The following is an 18,551-nucleotide window of genomic DNA, read 5'->3' on the forward strand; positions in this document are numbered from 1 at the left end:
GTTCATTTAGATTCCAATCTGTTCTCAGTCCAGAGAAAATATTCTTCGATGTGACTGCTAGTTGTTGTTGGAGGACATATTCTAAAAAATCCTGAATCTTAATCCAATATTTTCTTATCTCTGGACAGTCGAAAAACATATGGAGATCGTCCGTGGCAGGTTGCCTATATCTTGGGCAGAAATATTCCATGCTGGTAAACTTAACTAGTTTTTTAGGAGTTATGCAGACCCTATGCATGGTATGTAGATGGGTTTTTTTTAACGCGGCAGGCCTAACCACTGCCTGTAAATTGGTAAAGGAATCAATCCATAGGTCCTTAAAGTTGTCGATGTTTGGACTTGAAGAATTACTCCAAAGTTTTTAGAGTAACAACTGTGATATTCTCAGGCTCTAAAATGGCCCAGTACCAAAACAAGATCTCGTGCTTCCATCTACCCCTCCTAGATACTGAGTCAAATTTTAAGTTTAATTCTTCAAAATCCCAAGATAGGGTTGCCCACTATCCTGACAACTGATAATACTTAAATCTGGTGAGTGTCCCCCCGGTCAAACTAGAAAGGGACTCAGAAGCTGCAAATCTTTTTGGAGATCTCCCCAGCAATCTAACCCTGCCAACCTCAAAGGCCGGGACAGTTGATCATTAAGGGTGGTGTATCGGGAGAGTCCCAGATCGGGGCCCGAGATGTATAGTAGGGAATATTAAGACTTTGCCTAATATATACCCAGTTTTTCAATGCTGCACCCAGAATCTTAAGCCTCACTTTTTAAAAAAACTTCTGTGGCAGTTATCCTCCTTGATTAAAGCGCCGCGTTTGACACGGTAAATCATGAAACCTTATTGCGCCGTCTTCATAGCTTAGGAGTGTCAGGTGAAGCTCTGGCTTGCTTCAAGTCCTTCTTAAGTGGTAGGACCTTTCAGGTCTTTGAGGGAGCCTCTGTCTCCTCAAACAAGCCCCTGGGCTGTGGGGTGCCACAGGGCTCATCACTGAGCCCTACGCTCTTCAATGCGTATATGAGACCGCTGGCTGAGATCCTCCGCCCATATGGCATTAAGATCGTTACATACGCGGACGATACTCAGCTAGTGGTCTCTTTCACGCAAAAGAATTGCCAGCTGCCACAAACCAGTCTAATAACCTGTCTGGAACAGGTCAAGAGCCGGATGACGGCGTCACACCTCAATCTTAATGGGGATAAAACCGAGCTTATGCTCCTCGGTTCATTAGCTTCGCCCACTATGGTCCTTTCATGGCCCATCAGCATGGGTGCGCCATGCTATGCCCAGAGACAATATCAAAAGTCTCGGGGTGTGGTTGGATAAAACTCTGACCTTTAATACTCAAGTAACTAAACTTTCAGCGACCTGCTTTGGACTCATCAGAATGATGAAGAAAATCTTTCCACTTCTACCTTTTGAAGCTAAGCAGGTTGTTACGCAGGGACTAATCCAATCCCGCCTCGATTTCAGTAATGCCCTTTATTTAGGGGTGCCTGAATACTGTCTGCAAAAACTTCAACGGGTCCAGAACTGCGCAGCACAGACTTTGCTTGGTCTTCCACATAGAGTCCCAGCGGAGCCTGGTTTGAGAACCTTACATTGGCCCTCTGTCAGGGAGAGAAGTAAATTTAAGTTCATGTGTATTTCCCATCAAGCATATTGGAAAGCGGGCCCAGAAATCACTCACTCCCTGATTACTCCCTACCACCCTACCAAGCAGCTTCGCTCCACACATGCTTTTCTGGCGACAGTCCCCCACATCAGAAGATCTAGAGCTGGAGGTCGGTCATTTTCCTACAATGCAGCCAAGTTATGTAACTCACTCCCTCTCTATTTAAGATCTAATCCTAACTTGATGACCTTCCACAGACAGCTCAAAACATTTCTATTTAACAAAGCAGACTAAGCCCTTGGCTGACCACAATGAGAGGCACTAATCTGGTTCAGCAGTCGTGATTAATAAAACTCCTTTTCATTTAATTTCATTTCATTTCATGCAGCTCTGGTAGTGAATATGCCTTACAAATGTCATGCCATATCCTAACAATATCTCCTTAAATCGGAAGCTCTTATATTAGTTGGAGATGGCAGTTTTATATAGGAAAAACCCTGTGTCTGGTCGCCAAGCCAATTGGTATGAGAACCAGACTATGCCAGTGTTGGGTCCCTTGAGCAAACTTTGAATTCTACCAACAATTGCGGCCAAAAAGTATCATTTAAAATCTGGAAGCTTAATGCAGCCTTTTTTGTATGACATCTTAATGTATCAAAGGGCTCTCCTTGCACGCCAATAGCCCCAAATAAAGCTACCTACGGCATCTAACCGCCAATGGAACCCTAAATTTTTTTTTTTTGTGAGGTCTTATATAGCGCTCGACTTACCCTTGGGCATCTCGGCGCTTGCATTGGGAACCCGTCCTGGCCTTTCCTTGTGAGATAACCCGTACTGGGCATCCCCAGGGTGAAGGCCAGGCATCCCGCCGCAGGGGGGCCGTTGTGGAGATTAAGCAACTTAATGCCCAGAGTTGCAGAGTGTGAACCCATGATTAGAGTGGGCACCAAAGCAAGAATTATCGAGTCCGTGGACAATTGGGCTCAAGACCCTGCCGCATCGGGAATTGAACTGTGCTGTGCGGACTGTGCGAGAGTAGCACAGCTCATCTTATAGACGCGATTACACTGAACGCGCTGAAGCACGAGCACTTCCTGGTTGTGGGTGATTTTAATGTCCACATTGATAGGGATGGCAATACAGCGGCAGAGCACCTGATGGCAGCATTGAGTGCTGTAAACCTGATGCTCCATAACAAAGGTCCCACACATAGATCTGGCCACACGCTGGATTTAATCTTCTCCACATTAGAAAGCATAGTAGTGGATGATGCACTCCCAGTAGTATGGTCAGATCATTGGCTTATACCATTCACACTAGTATTAAATAGTGTAGAACCTAGAAAAAGCAAGCACTCTTATATAAAGAGGCAATGGAAAAATCTTACTCCGGCCATCATGAACCCAATTCTGTCCCATGATCCGCCCAAGCGTACCATGAATGCCAGCGCTGATGCCCAGGCACTACATTACTGGATTAGCAACATGGTAGAGACGGTAGCAGCAGCAAAAAGGGTGACAGCGCAGAGAACTTCTCCCACGGCCCCATGGTTCTCTGATGATTTAAGAGCGGAAACAAGAGCCTGTAAGAAACTCGAAAGACAATGGAGATTAAACTACTGCCCTCTAGCAAAAATACAATTTAAAGAGGCCACCAAGCTGTTTCACAAGCATATCCGGAAAGAAAAAAAGAGTTACTATGCCTCCGTTGTTCAACAGGCAGAGAACCCCAGCAAAGAAGTGTTTAAACTGGTTGAATCCTTTCTGAAGCCCCACTGTATTGAAAGGGATATCCCCCCATCCAAGGCACTCTGTGATAAGATCTCTATCTACTTTGACAATAAAATACAGATGGTCTATGACTCCTTTGGCCCGCATAAACCTACGGCCAAGGAGGATAGAGAGAATGGGGGCCGGCCCCCAGCCTCCTTGAGGAAATTTCAACCTATCCCGCTAGATGAGGCAAGTCAAGAGATAACCCGGTGTAAGTCCGGCTCCCCAGAGGACCCTTGTCCGCCTAAATTGTGGGCACCTTTAGCGGATGCTACTGCACCTATGCTTCAACATATCTGGAATATTTCCATAGACACTGGGGAATTTCCGGAGAGTTGGAAGCATGCGACGCTTCTTCCACTGAAAAAGAAGCCAAACAGGGATGCGGAGGATTTAACTAACCTCCGTCCTATCTCTCTGCTGGCAGCTCCCGGGAAAATGCTGGAAAAACTAATTCATCGCCAGCTGAATGCTCATGTCGAATCTAATAACATCCTGCATGAGACTCAGTCTGGGTTTAGACCCGGCTTCAGCACGGAGATGGCATTGATTGAGGTGGCTGATTCTCTGAGGTGGTCGTTAGATTCAGGGGACTCAGCTCTGCTGATGCTCCTGGATCTCTCGGCCGCGTTTGATACGGTGGATCATGCTAGGATGATCCAACGTTTGGCAGACATTGGCCTACAAGATCAGGCACTCGGCTGGATGCAGTCCTACCTGTCAAACCGAACGCAGAGGGTCACTCTAGGCACTTGTGACTCAAAGCGTAAGCCACTGCGATGCGGGGTCCCGCAAGGATCTGCCCTTAGCCCCCTTTTGTTTAACGTTTATCTTGCCCCTCTTTTCTCTCTCATTGCCAACTGGGGAGTCACCGCAATCTCTTATGCTGATGACACCCAGTTGGTTTTTCCCTACTCTGAGGTGACAGAGGTGGCATTTGTAAACTTTAAGGGGTGCCTTCAGGATGTGGCTTCCTGGATGAATACTAATAAGCTGAAACTGAATCCGGGAAAAACGGAAGTGATCTTCTTTGGTAAAGGCAGTCACCCTCCAGCTGAGCTCTGGTGGCCAACTGAGATGGGTACTCCACCTTCCCCTTCCCAGTGGGCTAAAAATCTGGGGGTCAAGTGGGATGAAAATCTCTCCTTTGCGCCCCAGATCCGTCAGGTCACAGGCTGCTGCCTGAGCAAAATGAGGAATCTCCGTCCAGTCCTGAAGCTTTTGCCTGAGTCTTGCCGGAAAACCGTGATCCATGCTACCATCACTTCGAGATTGGATTATGCTAATGGCCTGTATAGCGGCCTCCCGAAATACTTGGTTCAAAGGCTGCAGACGGTGCAAAACGCGGCAGCCAGGTTGCTTAAACATATTCCTTTTAAAGAGCACATTTCTCCCCAACTTCGGGCCTTACACTGGCTCCCGATTGCCAGTAGAATAAAATTTAAAACTCTTACTCTGGCCTATAGGTCCCTCTACGGCACCTGTCCTAATTATTTGAGAGCCCGTCTGCCTAGATATACACAGTCCCGCTCCCTTCGTTCAAATGATCAGGTGCTACTGAGTGTGCCGCGAGTCAAAAGGGCCAGATTGGGCGGCCGGACCTTTTCAGCCAACGTGACCCGTCTCTGGAATTCCCTACCTCCTGAGCTGCGAAAGGCCCAATCAGAAACAAGTTTCAGGAGACAGCCTAAGTCGTGGCTGTTCTCGGAGCATCTATAAGCTGCAGACTCCCAGCTAGCTTTCTTGTCGAGCCCTCACAGCACCGGGACGCCTCCAAGTTGAGGCAGCTGTTCGCGCTTTATAAATACTAGTATTATTATTAACCCTGGTCCCGGGTCTGACCTCTACTTCAGGGTATGCCTCCTCTAACCAGTGAGCCACACTTCTCCACAAATGGACTTGTAAAATATAGGTACAAAAACCTAGGAAGAATATTCATTTTTACAATATTCCACCTCCCAAATATACTGAGGGGAAGCCGGTGCCAACTATGTAACTTTGCCACCACCTTCTTTAGCAATGGTTCATATTTTAATGTAATCACCTCATCAACTTGACTACTGATGCAAACTCCCAGATATGTTGCCGTTCTTGTAATCCCCAATGCAACTGGGACCAAATCAAGTTGGTAATATAAAAATGTCTGTGTCCTATTTACATTTTATTTCTACCCAGAGAAAGACCAAAAACGCTGGGCTTCTTGTGTGATCTCAACTATAGCGTCTTCTGGTCTGGTGGAAAAGACAGTGATATCGTGTGCATATGCGGTTAGTTTAAGTTCAAGACCATTAAGAGACACTGGAGGAATCCTAGCATTATGTATCAGATGTTTTATAAAATGCTCAATATAAAGGACGAACAATAGCGGAGGTATGGGACACTCCTGTTGCGTACCCCTTTGAACTGCAAAATAAGATGAGGAGAGGTAGTTAAGCTGAACACCAGTAGTTGGATTACTATAACGTTTTAATACTGCCGTAACACACCTCCGACGAGACCTAGTGATTTCATTGTTGACTGTAAAGATCCCCAGGCCAACCAGTCAAAGGCCTTCTTGGCATCCAGCATCAGCATCCTAATATGCTGATTTAGTTGACCAGAGACATCAAATACAGCGATAGCTGTGTTGATGTTAGCCGCCGTGTCTCAACCAGGTACAAAGCCATGCTGCTGCTCCAAAACGAATGAATGGAGTAACGCGCGAGGCAAGGACTTTTGCGAAGATTTTGGCATCTGCATTAATAAACGATATAGGACAATATGAACTCCTCTCCTCTACTGGTTTCCCCTTTTTGGGAAACACTATGATATTGGTAATATTCCAGGAGGAAGGAACATCCTCCCCCTGCATGATTTCTTTACATAATGCAAAAATAAAAAAACGCACTAACACATCTTTAAAAATGTTGTAAAATTTTAAAGGAATTGTGTCTTCGCCGACAGCCTTGCCAGCAGGCAGAGCGCTAATCGCTTCCTAAAATTCCCCAAATATCAACATCATTTTGCAAAGGCTCGGAAAGTAGTGGGTTCAGAACTGTCATTGCGATCTCCTGAATAAACTCCGTAGCTGTTTTATGACTAAAAGAAGTTGAATTACCATACAAATCAGCAAAGAATAGCCTGAATTGATCCACTATATCTACAGATCTAGTATAGGCTAGACCATCTGCCCCTTTAAATAGTTTAATGCAAGATCTAGCCATTAAAACAGCGATCTGATTGGCCAAAAAGCGGCCAACTCTTTTTCCCATATTCATATTGTTTAAATTTGAACTTATAGTAATTATTTGCTACTTTGTCCCCTAACCTTCTCTTCAGTTTAGCTCTTACTGCGATAACGTGCTGATAAACCAGCTGTTTATTGGAGTTCGTGTTTTTGCTCCAAATCTAAGTAAAGCTAATGTTCTTACCCCCTGCCGGTTCAGTTTTATAATGTATTGGAATGTAGCCCTTTTTTCACTAAGCGTTCATACAATCCCAGACAACTGCAGTGGACGCCGTGCCCCAATTATTCTCTATATACTCCTCCAGTGTTCCTCGCATACATTTCACATACTCTGGATTGCTGAGGAGGTGTCTAGGAAAAGAAAATTCCCTCACTAACTCTTCGTCCTCCGGCAGAACTCGCACTGTCAGCATCACAGGGTTGTGGTCGGAAGTCATTTTAGGACAAACCTCTATAAATGGGTATACAACGTTTAGCACGCATTTGTTACAACACACTACCATTACAACGCAGGCATTACCACGCATACCATTACAACGCGTTGCGCTGGGGGGCGCTCTAGGATAGGGAATACGTTTAATTTTATATCCAACACCTTCCCTAGTGTCCACCGGGACTGGAGTTGGAATATAAAATTATACTTACCACTATCCAGCACCTCAAAGCGCTATGCGTTGTAACGGTATTCGTTGTAAATACCGCGTTGTAAAGGTATGCGTGGTAATAGTATGCGTGCTAACGTCATACATCCCTATAAATGCGTTTTCCAACGCAGTATTATTAATAAAAACCATATCTAGTTTTGAATATGACTTGTGCGAATGCAAAAAAATGAGTATCCAGGCACAGTGCGATATAATCTTCTCCCGGCATCTTCCAGTTGATGTGTGTGAAGAAGTTCTAAAATTGTTGCCCTAGTCCTGCCCATTCTGACATGAGTTGATATATTAGTAGCATCTATCTTGCTATCTGGGATACAATTAAAGTATCCCATACCAATCAACTCGCCTGCCCACCCCAGTAATTCAGAACATAAGTATAAAAAGACATCAGGGCAATCAGTGTTAGGGCCATATACCATATATACCATAACCATACGCCCAAAAATCAGAAATTGAACAATTGCCCATCTCCCTTTGGAATCGGCCAGTGTGTGGAGAACAGTGGCCAGGAAGTTCTTAGACTTCAATATTACCACCCCTCGAATAGAGATTGGGTACGAAGTACTAACAAGTATGTCATATCCAATCTGTTTTAACAGTGCTCTGCCTTTAAAAGCTAAATACGTTTCGGGGAGCCCCAATATATATATATATATATATCCTTCCCTTCTGCTCTACCAGTGCTAATTTAACTAAACTATGGCTGTTTAAACCCCTCCCTCTCTACCCTCTCCCCACCTGCCGCTCAAACAAATCAACACATAACGGCAGACTACTTTGCTCTGTCCATTCCCCACCAAAGCAACCCAAAGCCCAGTGCTTACAAAAAGGAATCGCACCCTTCTTTGCTGTCCCAAAATGACAGCATTAGGAGGGCGCTCCCTCTACACCCCCCACAAACCCCAGGCCACTGCCTTACCATGCCCACTCCTCCCCAAATGAGTGTACAATACCAGCAAAACTAAACAAAAAACAGTGAAAGTATTGTAAAACATATTTCATAAGCAATCGCAAAATATTCCTCTCTATTATCCCAGGTAGGAAAAAAAATGTGCTGCTTTTAAACAGTCAGCCCTTTCTTGGCAGCAAATCACCACTCTGATAAGGCTCGTTAAGCATCATATTCTTTAAAGAAAAAATTTGATTGGAAAACCTTCATAATCTTTAGATGAGCAGACTATTGCAGAAATACTTCTGAACACACATCTTTGAATGGATCAATCAGTTGACGCAGCCTCCATCGCTTGTCCATTGTTTGTTTACACAAATCAAAATGCACGAATATAGACATTGCATTCAGTTTCACAGGGGCCAACAGGTATGCCTTCAGATAGATTGTTTTTCATAACAAAAAGTTGCCCATATCCACCAGCATTGGCCGTACACAGTTAGACCTGGCTTGTTTGCCCTGTGATATAAACAAAGGTAATGTATGTGCACGCTGGACCTGGGTGTCCATATCCCAGTCTGGCAGGTCAGGAAAGGCTTTCTGGAAGAAACTAACAATAAAAGCCCAAGGATCTGAGCCGTCACTCCCTTCTGGAATACCAAAAACCCTGAAATTCTAGCGCTGTTGCCGGTTCTCAAGGTTTTTGATCTTTGCTTGTATAAGCGTTTTTGCAAGGTTCACTGTGTACTTGTTAGCCTCCTCCACAGCTGCATCCTGTTGCTGTAGATTCTGTGACCTCAGAAGAGAGCTGGGAAACCTTAGAAGTGACATCCAGCAGTGCTTGCTTTATCTCTCTACTATCAGCTTTACCCAGTTGAAAGTACTCTTGGGCCTCTGCTCTCTGAGTTACTAGCACTTGCATAATTCTAGACAATGATGGCTCCTCACGTTCTGCCGGTTGCTGAACCTTAGACTAGATTTCAGATTTTAGTGCCACCAATGATGAAGATACTGAACTAGGAGCCAAGGATAAGGATTTTGAAAGGACGGGAGGCACCATTTCCACTATTTGTTCTGCTGGTTCTAACGGTAATACCGAGAGACTTAAATACCTGCTGTTTAATTTACCAGACAACCCAACGGGTCATCAAAGCTGTTGTGAATAATGGGTACAGTCCCACCGGTTGTTACTAGTATCAACTGCTCAGTGTCAACACCAGCTCCTGCTGCCCTTGCATCTGTTGCCATGTTGCCAGAGTTAGACAACCTTGAAATAATAGCCTTGACTTCACCCTTTGTGGCAACACATTTGCGTAAAGGACTTGCCCCAGGACCGACTTTTATAGTGGTAGCCGCTGCCTCCTTAAACCACCCCACTGCATTAGTTACTTGAAGTTTTACCCTCACTTCCCTTACCAGACCTTGTCACTTTAGGATCTTTCCCTTTACCACCTTTTGCCCCCTCCAGAAGATTGGCTTTTGTACTACTGAAAACCCCTGCATCATTAGTATAACTTCTCAAAGTGCAATTTGAAGAGTCCTGCTGTTTCGCAGATTCTGCTGGGTGGCTAAGTTGGCTGTTTCTCGAGACTCAAGTAGGGTTAGGTGATGACAAATCTGTAGACTGTTCAGCATTTATTGCTACAATAAGCTCGATACCCAAAGGGCTACAAGTCAAATGCTCCATTAGGTCCACTATTCCGTTGCTAGCACAGTTCCCATTTTCCTTCCCTGTACCTTCATTATGCAGTTTTTCAGAAATCTGACTCATCTGACTAATAGTTACTGCAAGTTCTTCTAAAGTTGAGCCACTCTGATCTAAAGTAGCTGCTGAATGATTATTGGGGTAGCAGCCGTACAGACTAACAGGTCGCTGTGCACCTCCTGACTGCTAGAAGCAGCTGCCTCCATTATTTTCCTTATCTCAGTGCTATTAAGCGGAGTTTCTTTAGCCGACCCAATTTTCTTGCTAATTTCTTGACAGGAAATGGCAGAAAGCGTTTGAGCAGAGCTGATCTCTTAGCCAATATATCCTCACTTTCAAGACCCTCCTGGACTGCTGCATTAAGTAACTCTGCAATCTCGGTCATGGCAAGACCTGAATTGGAGGCCTCTGTACCGCAGGACTGGAGCAGCTCTGCTGCCTTACCGGAGCGCAATAGCCTCAGTATTGGTTTCCCCAACTGCAAACCAGTGCTGTTGCCTGAGTGGAAAGTAGAAGCGCCTTCCAGCACAACCTCCCTTCCCGGCAGTTCACCTACAGGAGCGGCATCATTGCGGCTTCTTCCGTTGTTCCGGGACACCGTAGCTGCTCCGGCCTCAGTGGGAACCTCCACACGACCTTCTTCTCTGGCAGTATGCTGCGGGGCCATTCTCTCAGCTTGCGCCACCTTTGATGATGCCGCCGGACTCCGCCTACCACCTCGGACCGCAAAGGCACTTCCAGGCTCAGATAGCGGCGTCTGTGGTAACTGCTGCGTGAGCCACCGCACTGCTCTACAAGCATACACTGCACTATGCAACTGCATGATCCAACACATCAGCAGTAAGTGCCTCTGTCAATGTTTAGTTTGTAAAGCTTCTGGGTATCTTAACAACTTGTGAGTTTATTTGTGGTGAGGGAGAGCTGGCGGGTGGAGATTCACCCACGACTCATGAGGTGATAGCAGTGAAGAGTGCCCTCAATCCGCCATCTTCCTGTTTATGATGCTACATGAGATCTAGGTATAGTAAATCGGGAGCGATTCCACTGATCAGGCCGACTTGTAAGGTGGCTGAAGATTTGGGAGCTTGAAAGTGTTGCTTGACAGAGTATTTTTTATAGTAGTTACAGAATAATTTTAATGGAAGTGATACACATTTAAACAAGAAACGTCTTTAAAATAAATATAGCTTTTGCCAAAATTAGTATTACAGATAAGAAATGTGAAATTAGATGTCTTGGAATGACTGTTACGATTTCTAAAAGGAAATAAACTAAACATTGAGAAGAAATGACTAATGCTGAAGTGAATTTGACATGCAGTCAGATAAAGGCAAAACACATTTATATAAATGGTATTAAACTATCTGGGTGTTCCATCACCTTCTTACCAAGGTTTCAATGGCTCCTAATTATTCTTGTTTTAGATTTATCGTCAGTAGCATATATCTGTTTTTACTGTTCTTTCCATATACATAATTAAGTCATAGTCAAGGTGGTAGGATGCAGTGATTAATGCTTGATGCTGTACGTCTTTACCAATTATAGTATGTGCTATCTGATTAGCTTTGCAGCGATTAAATACAAATTATATATAACCAAATTAATGTGGCATATATTGATGGAATATACATTGGACAGCACCAGACAAGCAGTGGAATACATAACATGTGTTTTGAAATGTAAAGAACATGTACTGGAAAGAATATGGAACGTGTTGAAAAAAATATTATACTAATTTATGTAGATATGTATATATATATATATGGTATACACTCAAAATACCGAGATTTTAATATCGATTTGCATTAATATCGATTAAAAATATATAGAATGGACACAATATCGACTGGACAGAATATAGACTACAAAAATATCGAATAGTATAGCATTATTATCGAATCAAAAATATAGAATAGACATATTATCGAATGGACAGAATATAGACAACAAAAATATAGAATGGACAGAATATAGACTACAAAAATATAGAATGGACAGAATATAGACTACAAAAATATCGAATTTGAGGTAAGTTAATATCAATTTTGTAAAGTGTTTTTATGTTACAAACAATACAATACTGCAGCACTCAACATATCACAATATTTAGAGTCTCTTAGTTAAAGAATCAATGATCCAATAATGTCAAATCAGTCCCAAGGCTCTTCCACAACTTCTTCTTTTATTTTCAAGTCCCATGCCAACGTGTTTCGCCGAGGTTATACAGAACCCATCGGCTTCCTCAGGGCTCAACTTGGCTTCGCACTATTGCCTCTTGCTTCTCTGCCACTTTTTTATATATATCTCCTCCACTTTACTGCATCCTTCGAATCAAATATTGCGCGCCATCAAAATTGATAATTCGGAATCAACCTGTAGTGTATCAGGTTAATAATTTTGATGGCACGCAATATTTGATTCGAAGGATGCAGTAAAGTGGAGGAGATATATATAAAAAAGTGGTAGAGAAGCAAGAGGCAATAGTGCGAAGCCAAGCTGAGCCCTGATGAAGCCGATGGTGTGAAACGTATGGTTTTTTCAGTGAATTTCAAAGGTTTTTTAATAGCAAATCTCTATAGGTATGAAATGTAATATTTTTTATAACGAATTTTATATTGTATAATTATGTAATCGTTTTTTTTTTTGTTTTGTTTTTTTGCCCGGGAGCGCTCCCTGGGGCGCGTACCGATGCGCTCACCGGTAAGCGCAGTGCTTCGGCGCGTACCAGTGAGCGTCCCGTTAGCGCTATTCCCACGAATGAAAACAACATTGTGAGGTATCGCGTAGCCGCGTGATGAATCATATGACGCACTGCGTAAGCGCACCCGGAAGCACCCGAGCGCATACGATCGCGCAATGTAAACACTGCCGGGCGCGCCCCGGGGTGCGCCCCCGGGCACGCACCGGGGCGCGTAGCCTAAGCGCGTCGGGTCATGTAACCTGAAAATAACACTTTTGATTGGTTCATAACACTTTTAGTTTCCAAATGATGAGAAAGCCCAGGTCATGAGACCTGAAAATAACACTTTTGATTGGTTCACAACAGTTTTGTTTTCCAAATGATGATAGACCCCACCTTTTTTCCTCATTTTCACTTTGTTGTTTGAGTGAAGAAGACCTGCATTCATTCTGTGAGAAATGGCTTCACTAGTAGCAGCTGCAGGTGCATCTGCACCACCACCACCTCCACCACCACCACAAGGACCACCACAAGACCACATTGGTGGTCAAGAAGAAGAGGAGGACGAAGAGGAGCAGGAGGAGATACAATTTCTGCCTGAGGACAATCCCCCATACAGACCCAAGGAACATTTTATTTGGGAGTTTTACAAGATGCCAAGGGGTGCAAAAAAAGTGAATTCAGCTAAGGTGACTTGCTTCATCTGTCACGAACAACTGTCAAGAGGGAACCCAAACAAGAAGTACTCTTTTGGGGACCACACTATGATTAGACATATGCAGAGGAAGCACCCAAACAATTATTAGGCAGCGTACCCTGGAGAAAAAAAGAAAGACAGTGTTTTAAAAATGTAGCATTTTTATATAAATTGGAGGTAGTTCTGAAAAGAACTGTTTTTTTATTCTTTTTGTTGTTTTTAATTTTTTTATAGTTTTTTTGAACATTTTTTATTTCTTTTGGCTTTTATGAACAATTTTATATTTTTTTGGTAGTTTTTCTGGGGTCAAACTAAATACAGGGAATTGCAAACAGCTCAACTGGAGCAAAAAAAATAGAAAAAAATTAAAGTTGCTTGCAGCTCGATTGAGTAAAGTGATGCTTTGCTCACCATACGAAATTGTTTTGTTGCAATATATATAAAGAAATTTAAATTTTGCAAACCTGGTTTGTATATTAGGGACCATCTCCCTAGCCTCTGCATGATGGAGTGGGTTGATTGGAGGTGCTTGAAGTAGAAGGATGGGGAGAGTTCTTTGTCAGTTCCCTGACCTCTGCCTAATAATTGTTCGGGTGCTTCCTCTGCATATGTCTAATCATAGTGTGGTTCCCAAAAGAGTACTTCTTGTTTGGGTTCCCTCTTGACAGTTGTTCGTGACAGATGAGGCCAGTCACCTTAGCTGCATTCACTTTTTTTGCAACCCTTGGCATCTTGTAAAACTCCCAAATAAAATGTTCCTTGGGTCTGCATGGGGGATTGTCCTCAGGCAGCAATTGTATCTCCTCCTGCTCCTCTTCGTCCTCCTCTTCTTCTTGATCACCAATCTGGTCTTGTGGTGGTCCTTGTGGTGGTGGTGGAGGTGGTGGTGGTGCAGATGCGCCTGCAGCTGCTACTAGTGAAGCCATTTCTCACAGAATGAATGCAGGTCTTCTTCACTCAAACAACGAAGTGAAAATGAGGAAAAAAGGTGGGGTCTTTCATCATTTGTATGTATGTATGTATGTGTGTTCTTATATAGCGCTCGATTTTACCCTTGGGCATCTCGGCGCTTGCCTTGGGAACCCATCCTGGTTTTTCCCTGTGAGATCACCCGTGCTGAGCATCCCCAAGGTGAAAGCCAGGCATCCCGCCGAGGGGGGGGCCGTTGTGGAGATTAAGCATGCTTGTTGCCCAGAGCTGCATAGTGTGAACTCGTGCTTAGAGTGGGCACCGAAGCGAGAATTATTGATCCCGTGGACAATTGGGTTCAGGACCCTGGAAAACAAAACTGTTGTGAACCAGTCAAAAGTGTTATTTTCAGGTCTCATGACCTGGGCTTTCTCATCTTTTGGAAACTAAAAGTGTTCTGAACCAATCAAAAGTGTTATTTTCAGGTCACATGACCCAACGCGCTTACGCTACGCGCCCCGGGGCATCACGCCCCGGGTGCGCTTACGCAGTGCGTCATATGACGCATCACGCTGCTACGCCACGATGTTGTTTTCGTTCGCGGGAATAGCGTTAAGGGGACGCTCACCGGTACGGGCCGAAGCACTGCGCTTACCAGTGAGCGCATCGGTACGCGCCCCGGGAGCGCTCCGGGGCAAAAATAAATAAATCAAAAAATTCAAAACTATTACTTAATTATACAATATAAAATTCGTTATAAAAAATATTACATTTCATACCTATAGAGATTTGCTATTAAAAAACCTTTGAAATTCACTGAAAAAACCATAGGTTTCACACCAGTTATAGTTAGGAATTAGCATTTAAAAAACCTATTAAATTCACTGAAAAAACCATAGGTTTGACACCAGTTATAGTTAGCTGGAAATTTTACTGACATAAAACTTTTTAAGGACATCATTGCGGATATTTAATATTTGGTTTTGAGCCTTTTATTTTAATTTTGTAGCGGTACTTATATATCAAAAAGGCACAATTTGGTGTATCCATATTGAAGACTGGGATTGAGTCTGTGTATTAACCCAGCCTAGTACTATCACGATCTATTAATTGCGCAAGCTCCTGTTTATTCTTGAATTAGGGTAGCTATTGTTATAGAAACTTTTATTTGATCGTCCTGAATTGCCCTTACTTTATAATGGCAAGAAGGAAAGTGGGAGGTGGCCCGGGAATGGCTGGAACCTTGGATGCCTACTTAACCAGGGCGGAGTCCATTATTAATAAGGAAATCATAATGAAGGAGCGCAGGTTATCCCTGGACCCTACATTTGGTAGGCTATCTACTACTCCAGCCCTTTTAGATACTCTGAACCATTGTTCGCCCCCCCCCCCCCCCCCCCCCCCCTAGTCCAAGAAAGGGTTCCTCAGTTAGAGGATGATGTATCTAAACCAACGGAAGTAGGCTATCTGGGACCCCTGAACTGATATCTTGCCCGGTTTAGTATAGACTACGGGGAAGAGTGCATAAACAAAAAATAGTATCAACTTGTCCTAAAAAAAACAGTGCCATTCCAAAGAAAACCTGGGTAATTAAACACCAGGGACATATAGCCACAGGACATAAAGGGGTGACAGTGGTAGAAATTCACGACACAGGAAAGTCCCCGAGAGACTTAACTAATAACGTTCAGTGTGATGGAGGGACATCTAACACCGGGCATGCTGAGGGAGACTTTTGGGGGAAACTAGAGGCTATGGTAAAAACCTTGTTGGAACCCATTGTATCAAAACTGTGTGGGGTAGAATCTAGGTTATTGTATCTTGAATCCTCACTGGCCAATCTTTTGAATGCTACAGTTACAGTGGCCCCCCAGAACTCTAATATTCAACCCCTGAGTACGATAGATATAATAGGTGGTAGAAATGATAAGGAAGATGAACCAGCGCTGATTAATACAAGGCCCAATGTCCCAGGTGGCCCAAGTAATCCCAGGAGAGACTCGAGAGAAAAGATAGTTTTAACACAAACCCTAGGTACTAGATGGACCTCTTCTTATTCGTGAATCAAACCAGAGACCAGAGGTGGGACCCAGTGTGTTTCGGAGACCCGTAGTCATTGATCTCCGGCCAGAAGCCATCTCATACGTAGTCATATTGGGACAGGTCCCTGTCCTCCCACCAGGAGAGAATGAAAGTTATGGGCAACTGTTGAATAAGATAGTGTATTGGCTTAGTCAGAATAGGGTAAATTGGATTGGCAGATCCAACAAAACAGGGAATGGCAACTGCATTATTATTAATTTTAATAACCTTGATATTGCGGGCCGCTTATTATCAAGGTGTCTTACCTTACAGTCAACGAAGGATACTGTAATAAAATTATTACCTTTCTTTTTTTTTTACAGTCCACTAACGTGGAGAGACCCAGTAAGATCTAACTGGGAGGAAAATCAACGGGGGGTGGCTGGTCATGCTCCCCCTTTGCCACCTCAGACAATATCCAGCAGCTCAAATAACACCGGGTGCAGACTTCCAGTATATAACAGATATGAAGCCTTGTCTGGCCTGGAAGCCTGTGATTGACTCGGGGAAATTGGTACTCCAGGAGGAGGGAGGGAGGCCACCTTAGGAGCTGTAAAGGATAGGCCACAAAGGGAAAGCTTAAATAATTGTATTTCCTGAAATATTGCTGGCTTGGCTGCCAAGATAGAGAACCCTAGCTGGACAACTTATGTTAAACAATTTCTGATAATATGCTTGCAAGAAACCTGGTCGGTTGAATGTGATATTCTTTTGGAAGGTTACAAGGCATACCTTGTTCCAGCAACTGTATCTAACAGGGGGAGACCAAAGGGGGGATTGTTCATTTATGTCTCTGTAGCCCTGGCATGTACACTTCGTGTAGTCCCTTCCTCTGATTTGGGCATTCCTGCACTAACACTATATAGTGGGAACTGTATGGTCGGTCTGCTTAACTTTTATAATTCACTTTCTCTATGTCCTGATTAAAGTCACATACTTGCTCTGAATGTTTTTATTAAGAATTAAATGAGACGGGGGCGTGGCCAGGCGCCGATGAAGATGGCGACCTAGGGACCGAGCTCCGCTGGGACCGCTGTTGTCCCCACGAAATCCGGCATTAAATCCTGGTTGGAGTGCCCTCTATCGAAGTTCCAACCCCCTTAGGTGAAGCGCTACTGATCTGCGCTTTGAACGAAGTCCGAGCACCCAGCGGGGACGTATTCCCACTATCGACTGTGCTGCGGCTGGCCCGGGATTGGGGCTTGGAACCTGAGGACCGGGAGGGATACAAATAGAGGCCCCGGATTGCTCCCTATACCCTGTACTGGGCCGGAGCGAGGCCCGATCTCCGGCGGCGGGGCCTGCATAGATGCCGAGCCGCGCTGCTGCCTGTGACCTTGCGAGGAGGAGGGGCACTAGAGCCTGAGGGGGTGCCGCACGGGCCTTGGCTGACACCGCTGCTGGCCCGTGGGTGCGGCCGGCCTGCAGACAGAGGGGCGCTACCTGCGACGCTTTGCCACACGGACACCCCAGACACAGGGGGGGTCCCTAGGACCAGTGTTTGGCAACACATACGAGGTTGGTGGCGTGGCGGCCTGAGCGGTGGCCCGTGGCGCCATAGACTGGGTGAGAAGAGACCCCGTGGGCCTGACAGCTGAGCCTTGGGCCTGGTGGTGGTGACGCACAAGAGACAGGAAGACCTACACCCAGGGCGAGTGCGCGGATGCGCTTGAAGCCTTCCACGCGTGACGAGAGATGCCCTGGTCCTGTGGCCATATATGGCGGGCTGAACTGATCTGTGTAAAAAGGAGGCGCCCTTGGCTGCTGCCTTGGGCCTAGTGTGGCGCACCGCGAAACCACGCGCGGCGACAGAGCCGGCCTACCGCGCAGATTTACCACACTGCCCAAGTGAAGGAGTGGTAACAGGGCACGAATAGCGACGGTCGTCACCGGGGCTGGTGGTATAGACCTTGGTGGTGAAGGAGCCGATATCCAACATGCAGCCCAAGGTGGTAACAACAACACAAACTAACAAACTAGACAAATATGCGGTGCCAACTGGTCCGGCGCAGTCTGGAACGAAGGTGGGAGACACCACAGAACAAACTGAGCCCTCCTTGACCTCCATAATGGCCGCGATACAGACTAAACTAAAACTAACAAGACGGACATCAAGGCACTACAGGCCTCGGAAAAACGGCTCGAGGGGCGGGTAAACGAGCTCGTCCACCAGCACCGCCAAATGGCTCTTAGGCTCGAAGACCAGGAAGGGAGGGCCCGACGGAGTAACATCCGCGTAGTTGGTGTGCCGGAAGGAAAGGAGGAGCAAAGCATGGAGCTATTTCTTGAGGACTTAATTCTCCGCCACTTGAAGCCAA

Source organism: Lissotriton vulgaris, chromosome 7 (assembly GCF_964263255.1).
Source record: "Lissotriton vulgaris chromosome 7, aLisVul1.2, whole genome shotgun sequence".
NCBI lineage: Eukaryota > Metazoa > Chordata > Amphibia > Caudata > Salamandridae > Lissotriton > Lissotriton vulgaris.